This window comes from Pteropus vampyrus, unplaced genomic scaffold (genome assembly GCF_000151845.1).
Source record: "Pteropus vampyrus isolate Shadow unplaced genomic scaffold, Pvam_2.0 Scaffold114, whole genome shotgun sequence".
NCBI classification, from domain to species: domain Eukaryota; kingdom Metazoa; phylum Chordata; class Mammalia; order Chiroptera; family Pteropodidae; genus Pteropus; species Pteropus vampyrus.
The window spans coordinates 2879285-2885598 of NW_011888895.1; the positions used below are offsets into that span (position 1 = coordinate 2879285).

The 6314-nt window shown below is 43.9% G+C and overlaps 1 protein-coding gene across 7 annotated transcripts in view; it reads right to left on the minus strand.

Annotated features, from left to right (window-relative positions):
* The window catches only part of KCNE2 (potassium voltage-gated channel subfamily E regulatory subunit 2), a 189575-nt gene that overhangs the window by 180108 nt on the left and 3153 nt on the right, over nt 1-6314 (minus strand). For 4 of the 7 annotated variants that reach the window (XR_002781707.1, XR_002781705.1, XR_002781706.1 and 1 more), the window contains exon 1: nt 2796-2903. The gene's annotated coding sequence lies outside the window, so the exon portion shown is untranslated. Of the gene's footprint in view, nt 1-2795; nt 2904-6314 lie in introns of those variants that run through there. The other 3 variants (XM_023533871.1, XM_023533869.1, XM_023533870.1) reach the window with 1 other exon arrangement.

The window sequence follows — 6314 nt, forward strand, 5'->3', positions numbered from 1 at the left end:
TTTGTAAGAGCTTGGGGCAGAACGTGAAAATAAATAATGATCAAACAGAAAGTGTGCTAAAAAATAAAAAGGGGAACTTAATTCCGAAGGCAGGTCAATCCAGCATACACCAATTCAAATCCCTGTGCATAAACCTGTGAGAAATATAGTGGCTTCGTCACAGAGACTACAGGCTGAATTGACCTTAGGCATAGAACTCATTTTCTTACCATGCACTAGAGGGATATTTGGGCCGGGGGGAGAAAGGACCATGTATTCACACCACTACAGAGTTTTGTTGTACAAAATATGACTGGCTAAGGATAAAATAGACAATAACTAGTTCTTTTAATTTATCTTAAGGAAACATCTGGTGCCATCTCATGCAATACAACTTGCTGAAAAAGTAACATGGGGAAAAAGAACAAATTGGGAGATTTTCATTCAGGTGTGCAACTAACCTTTATTCAGCATCTACTATAGACCAAGCCTGCACTAAGCTCTGGAGGTGTGCTATGGACTGAATTGTGTCCCCCAAATTCATTCTAACCTTCGGCAGCTCAGAATGTGACTGAATTTGGACATAGGGCTTCTAAAGTGGTAATTAAGGTTAAATGAGGTCATTGGGGTGGGCCCCAACTTAATCTGACTAGTGTCCCTAAAAGAAGAGGAAATTTGGACACACCAGGAATGTATGCAACACGGAGGAAAGGCTACGTGAGGACAGAAGAAGGCGGCCATCTGCAAGCCAAGGAGAGAGGCCTCAGAAGACATGACATCTATTGTCACTTTGATCTTGGACTTCCAGCTTCCAGAACTGTGAAAAATACATTTCTGTTGTTTGAGCTGCCCAGTCTGCGGTACTCTGTTACAGCAGCCTAGGCTGACTAATACAGGTGGGAAGGAGAATGACACTCACAGGCTCAGGAGGAAGCTGACAAATGGGAACAATACCCAGAAGGTGAGGCAGAGTGATGAACAAGTGTGTGGGCCCATAAACAGAGCAAAAGGGGGAAAAGAAGTGATTCCAGGAAATAACCAAGGGGGGGGTCGAAGGATAAACTCAACCTCAAAAACGTCAATACTGCACCTTCCTCTAGAAAAGTGGTTTCATCCTGGGATCAGTTAGATTGAAACCGCTATGTGGGGTCAGCCTCTGAGTCAGAAGCTGCCCCTTACAGGGTAGTCTCCTATCAAGGGGTTTGGGATCCTGTGGCCTCCAGGTGTAAATTATCCCCAAGCAATTTGCATAAAAATGCAATGTGCTAACAGTTTATAGCCATCCCTCAGCCCTAAACTTTCTCATAATGGTGCCAGTAATAAGCTGATCTGAATGATCAATGATCTGATAGATGGCAGAGCACAGAACAAAAATTCAGTGAAATGAAAGTCATGAATAAAAATATAAGAGCTAGGGAGTATAGACTGAAGAATATTGCATACTGAGAAAATACTGGCTCTTCAATAGTAAATATTAGAGCTCCAGAAAGAGAGAAAAACTACATGGAGGAACAAACTTGAAAAACAAATAGATGGAAATGCTCTTTAACTGAATAAAGACCAATTTATGGACCAGAATGTAAATTCTAAGTACCAAGCAAGATTAATAATAGCAATTGAAAAAAAAAAAAAAAAAAGAACCACACCTGGACATGATCTGAAGGAATTCCCAATTCCCAGCTACCCATGGAACCAGAGAAGGAGAACAAATTATTTACACAGGGAAGAGAATTCGAGTGACACCAGATTCCTCACGGGAAACACCCAAGATGCTGAGGCAGTAGAGCCAGGCTTGAGGCTTTCGAGAGATAAGGCTCTGATCCAAGCTCCTTCTGCGTGGCCAGTATCATGCACATGGGAGGCCAGGGAAAGACACTTTGAGACTTGCAAGTCTTAAATAAGTATACTAGCCATGTTCCATTTTTGAGAAAAGATTCAGAGGTACTCTGGATTAAGAAAAATCAAATCGGAAAAAAAAATACACAAGCGAACTTCCAATTATGAATGAGGATGGGGACAAGATGGGTAGGAAGAATTTTTTAAAAATTGGCCGACTGAGAAAAAACATGAAAAAAGTAAAAAAAATAGGAGGGGAAGAAGAAACTTTAATGAATTGTAAGAAGAAAGACAAGTTGAAAAAATAAGACCAAAGACATCAGACATCTCAATAAATGTGACTAAATTCCTCCATCGAATGACAAATACTTTGAAATAGACCTTTAAAGCACTATTTGTCATGTGCTATTTATGAAAAACAGCCAAACACAAATTACAAAGAAAGCTTGAAAAGAAAGAGATAGGAAAAAAATCAGGAAAGGGTAAACACGATGAGGGTAGAAGCAATAGAAGGGCAGATAAAATGGAATTTAAGACCAATAGCTTTAAATAGGACAAAAAGGAATATTTTATAATGACAATAGGTGCACTCCAAAGAGAAAATGAGTCACGAATCATCATACAGTCCTTTAACGACACTGCTTTTAAATATGTGGCAAAACTTTTCAAAAATAGAAGAAACAGATGAATCCACAGCCATTGTAGAATACTTCAACAGTTCTCTGGAATTGACAGGCCAAATTGTCAAACAAGTGGTGAAGATCTGGAGAAAGTGAGTGACAAGTAAGCTGAATGTCATAGATCCGTGTAGATATTTAGACGAAACTTAGAAAACAAATTCTCTTCAAACACTGATTTTACAAATTTTACAAATGATTTTACAAAAGTTGACCATGACTAGTGTCTTAAGAGTTCAGGCTGCTTTAACAAAATATCATAGACTGGGCGGCTCAAACAACAAACATTTATTTCGCACAGACCTGGAGGCCGGAAGTCCAAGATCGGAGTAACAGAATAATCGGGCTCTTGGTGAGGGCCCTCTTCTCGGTTTACAGGCAGCCATCTTCTCATTGTGTCCTCACCTGGTGAAGAGAGAGGAGAGGAAGCAAGCCCTCGGGTCTCTTGTTAGCGGACTAATCCCGTTCGTGAGGGCTCCTCCCTCAGGGTCTAATCACCCCACCCACTCCTAGTATCGTCTTCGGGGTTAGGATTTCAAAACATGAACTTTGGGGGGACACAAACATTCAGTCCATAACCATCAGGCCACAAAGAAAACAGTGAAAAGACAGACATTCTGGTCAATGCAAAAGACTGAAATGATGGAGAAGGCAGGGTGACCTGCTCCAAATAAATGGAAACATTGAGTAAAATACAACAGATTTTGTGATGCATCTGAGCTCAAAGCCAAAGAGAGAGCGCCCCAGACAAAAAGGGATGTCACAAAGCAGTGAACGGTAGCTGAAGTATCAAAAACGGCCCAAGGCCTCGCACAGTCCAACATCTGGTCTGGGCTTTGGGGTTCCCTCTGGAAGAGGAGATCGGCTGCTGGGCCAGGAGAGGCTGGGAGCTGGAAGGAGCCACCGGCGTGAAACCAGGAGTTACGAAGAGCGACTTGTCTCCTGGACCCAAACTGGAAGAATTCTACCCATGGACCCAGGAAGCTTGCCTCAGACCCAGACCGAGCCAAGGGTAGGAAAACAATTACCCATGAGTAATCGGAATGAGTGAATGAATGAGTATATTACAGACTTTCCTCCTGTCCACGACTTCAGAACAGCCCCCACATTCACGATTGGGGTGCAGGTGCAGAACTGCTTCCGGATGCCCAACCTCCTACCTAATTACTAACGAGAGCTGTGCCAGTGAGAGCTGTCGACGGCGGCTGCACATGCCTGCGTGCCTGCTTCTTCACCCAAAGAAATGCTTGTAGGAAAACACAAAACCACACCGCAGCTGGTTCTTTTCACCATTACTCCCACACAGCTCTGCCGGCCTGAGGTCAAGTGCATCGTGAGGCAGATGGCACACTTCTGAAAATGCCACCGTGGTGCCACTCCGTGGCAGGCATCGCATGTTTCAAACACTGTGAAGAAGTCAGCCTGTAGTATAGTGAAAAAGGCCAGGCTTAGGAGACTGAGGGACCGCAGAAAGCATCACACGTCTTTGAACTTCCGTTTCCTCATCTGAAAATGGCAATAACAACTACTTTTGAGGGTTGTCATGAGAATCGAATGAGATATGTAGAATAGCAACGATAATAAACAAATGAGTATTATGATTATCATGTGTTTAGATATAAATAGCTTCCTCGATTTAAAGCAAAAATAGCCCCTCAGATTTATTTTTATCTTTGGTTTAAATATCTCACTAGAATTCCTGACAAGACAAGACTTGTAATTTATAGACAGAAGCTCAGTGCCTTGGAACAGAAAGTGTGATCACCAGGTGTGCCTGCCCGAACGAAAGAAATGTCTCTGGCCTTTAAGGCTACGTCCACACGGCTACAGGAGTGGACGCTCCGTGAGGTGAAACTGTGCGGGCCCACTCCACCTGCCTAGATCTGCAAAGCTGTAGAGACAGCCAGGGCGTAGTTTGAGACGCCTTATGGAGACAGCAAGTCTGTGGGCAGCAGTGCACGAGATGTGACACATGAAGGGCCCCAGTTTCTTCCTGCAAGGTCCCCACTGCAGGCAGAGATCCCGACCTGCCTCAGTCTCGACACACTCGGTACCCGACAGGAAAGCTGCATTCTGAAGTCCCGACGACAAACTTAGGTTGTTCCACGCCCTCTGTCACCTACCACGATGGCACCATGAGCCTTGTGGACTCCCTCCTTTTTTTCCGTAACAGCTGACTTGAGACACAATTCACCTACCACACAATACACCCATTCAAACTGCACAATTCAGAGGCTTTCAGCATATTCACAGAGTTATGCAAACATCACCACAATCGAGTTCAGAACAGTTTCGTCACCCCCAAAAAGAAACCCCATATTCACTAACTGTCACTCCTCATTCCCCCCTTAACTCCCCCACAAATCTGTCTCTATGCATTTGCCTCTTCCAGAATTTCATACAAATGGAATCCCACGGTATGCGACCTTTCGTGACTGGCTTCCCGCACTGAGCATGTTTTTCCTTGTCATTGCCCATGTCAGTAACTACATTTCTCTTTACTGCCAAATAATATTCCATCGTATGACTATATCCACATGTTATTTATCCATTCATCAGTTGAACATCTGGGTCGTTTCTACACTTGGCTCTTACGAATAACACCGCTATGAACGTCTGTACACAAGTGTTTGTGTGGACATGCGTTTCTCAGTTCTTCTGGGTACTGAGGAGGGTCTTCAGCTCTGCGCGGTTCCACCCAGGAGTGGGGTTGCCGGGTGCCATGGTACCTCCATGTCTAACTTTTTGAGGAACCGATAGACTGTTTCCCAAGGCAGCTGCCCCATTTCACATTCCCACCAGCCATACGTGAGGGTTCTGATCTCTTCACATCGGTAGGATGCTTTTTAAAGCAACTACTGAGAGACTGAACTGCAGAAAAATGGAACAGTCAGCAACCCCGCCCGAAACGAGAGCTGAAGGGTTGATCGAGGTCCTCCTCCTGAATCGTGGGGATTCCGGGCCCAGCAAGCACGCTCCCCATGATTCCATTTCCTCTCCCAGATCTGAAGACAGAGGCACAAACACCTCATTAACACACCCACTTAGCCCAACACGACAAAAAGCAAATACAGGTAAAGATGTTATAAAATGCGGATTCAAACCTAAGAATTGAGAACATGTAACAAAAGCTCCATGTGAAACACAACCAGATCTTTTGCAAGCCTGCTGAAGCAATTACAGAACCTCCTCGGTCCCAAGGACAGAGGTTCTCCCTGTCCTGTTTCCAGGCCCAAGAAAGTAAAGACCGGAGTAATGGAGAAGCCATTACCGGAGTAATGGGGAGCCAAAGCGGCCGTAAGCAAAGACCCTAGCAAAATACCTAGAGTTAAGTCAAGTTTCAGCTGCTTTGATTAGTAAGACAGAATTGCACCATGAATAGCATGCGGAACCTCTCTTTGGAAGCCCGAACCGTCATGCTCTGCCGTGTGTTGCAGCCTTGGAGAGAATCATCGTGGGCTTGGCTGTACTCCGAGTCCTATGTCCACCTATGCTGAATTGAAAGGGTTCATACAGAGTGTTTTTTTGAGTATAAAGTGTAATTCCGCTGGTGACAGGTAAAAAAGCATCATGGTATTAAAATGACTAATAGGGTGCGACATCTTTTTTTACACAGTCAACAACAGGAGAAACACACGTACAATATTCTTTTAGGCATTACTTCCCCCACGCGATTCAAAATGCAAGGTGGTAGAGTGAAAAAAAAAAAAAAAATATGCCACAATGGAAAAAAAAACAAAACAATTTCACTATAAATAAGTTTTATTACTCCATCTGAGGAAGGAAACAGGGAGCTAGATAGCGTGTGCCTCTTCCCTTTCA